The sequence below is a fragment of the Elephas maximus genome, chromosome 3, assembly GCF_024166365.1.
Source record: "Elephas maximus indicus isolate mEleMax1 chromosome 3, mEleMax1 primary haplotype, whole genome shotgun sequence".
Classification (NCBI taxonomy): domain Eukaryota; kingdom Metazoa; phylum Chordata; class Mammalia; order Proboscidea; family Elephantidae; genus Elephas; species Elephas maximus.
Window position 1 is genome coordinate 155,449,681 of NC_064821.1, and position 1,996 is coordinate 155,451,676.

The following is a 1,996-nucleotide window of genomic DNA, read 5'->3' on the forward strand; positions in this document are numbered from 1 at the left end:
AGTCCCTTCCATGTCTGATGAGTTGTCTTCAGGAATGGTTCCTGTCCTGGGCCAACAGAATGTTTGGGGACCATGACCACCGGGATTGTTCTAGTCTCAGTCAGACCATTAAGTCTGGTCTTTTTATGAGAATTTGGGGTCTGCATCCCACTGTTCTCCTGCTCCCTCAGGGGTTCTCTGTTGTGCTCCCTGTCAGGGCAGTCATCAGTTGTGGCTGGGCACCATCTAGTTCTTCTGGTCTCAGAATGATGTAAGTCTCTGGTTCATGTGGCCCTTTCTGTCTCTTGGGCTCATAGTTATTGTGTGACCTTGGTGTTCTTCATTTTCCTTTCATCCAGGTGGGTTGAGACCAATTGATGCATCTTAGATGGCCGCTTGTTAGCATTTAAGACCTCAGATGCCACATTTCAAAGTGGGATGCAGAATGTTTTCATAATAGAATTATTTTGCCAATTGACTTAGAAGTCCCCTTAAGCCATAGTCCCCAAACCCCCGCCCTTGCTCCGCTGACCTTTGAAGCTTTCAGTTTATCCCAGAAACTTCTTTGCTTTTGGTCCAGTCCAGTTGAGCTGACCTTCCCTGTATTGAGTATTTTCCTTCCCTTCACCTAAAGTAGTTCTTATCTACTAACTAATCAGTAAATAACCCTCTCCCCCCTCATCCTCGTAACCACAAAAGTATGTGTTCTTCTCGGTTTATACTATTTCTCAAGATCTTATAACAGTGGTCTTATACAATATTTGTCCTTTTGCCTCTGACTAATTTCGCTCAGCATAATGCCTTCCAGGTTCCTCCATGTTATGAAATGTTTCACAGATTCCTCACTGTTCTTTATCGATGCGTAGTATTCCATTGTGTGGATATGCCACAATTTATTTAACCATTCATCCATTTGACGGACACCTTGGTTGCTTCCAGCTTTTTGCTATTGTAAACAGTGCTGCAATAAACATGGGTGTACATATATCTGTTCGTGTGAAGGCTCTTATTTCTCTAGGGTATATTCCGAGGAGTGGGATTTCTGGCTTGTATGGTAGTTCTATTTCTAACTTTTTAAGAAAACACCAGATAGATTTCCAAAGTGGTTGTACCATTTTGGATTCCCACCAGCAGTGTGTAAGAGTTCCAATCTCTACACAGCCTCTCCAACATTTATTATTTTGTGTTTTTTGGATTAATGCCAGCCTTGCTGGAGTGAGATGAAATCTCACTGTAGTTTTGATCAGCATTTCTCTAATGGCTAATGATCGTGAACATTTCATCATGTATCTGTTAGCTACCTGAATGTCTTTTTTAGTGAAGTGTCTATTTACATGTTTTGCCCATTTTTTAATTGAGTTATTTGTCTTTTTGCAGTTGAGTTTTTGCACTATCATGTAGATTTTAGAGATCAAGCCCTGATCACAAATGTCATAGCTAAAAACGTTTTCCCAGTTTGTAAGTAGTCTTTTTACTCTTTTGCTGAAATCTTTGGGTAAGCATACGTGTTTGATTTTTAGGAGCTCCCAGTTATTTAGTTTTTCTTCCACGTTCTTTGTAATGTTTTCTATACTGTTTATGCCATGTATTAGTGCTCCTAACGTTGTCCCTATTTTTTCTTCCATGATCTTTATCGTTTTAGATTTTATATTTAGGTTGTTGATCCATTTTGAGTCAGTTTTTGTGCATGGAGTGAGGTACGGGTGTTGTTTCATTTTTTTGCAGATGGATATCCAGTTATACCAGCACCATTTGTTAAAAAGACTGTCTTTTCCCCATTTAACTGTTTTGGGGCCTTTGTCAAATATCAGCTGCTCCTATGTGGATGGATTTATGTCTGGATTCTCAATTCTGTTGCATTGGTCCATGTATCTGTTGTTGTACCAGTACTAGGCTCTTTTGACTACTGTGGCGGTATAATAGCTTCTAAAATCAGGTAAAGTAAGGCCTCCCACTTTGTTCTTCTTTTTCAGTAATGCCTTATTTATCCGGGGCCTCTTTCCCTTCCATATGAAAT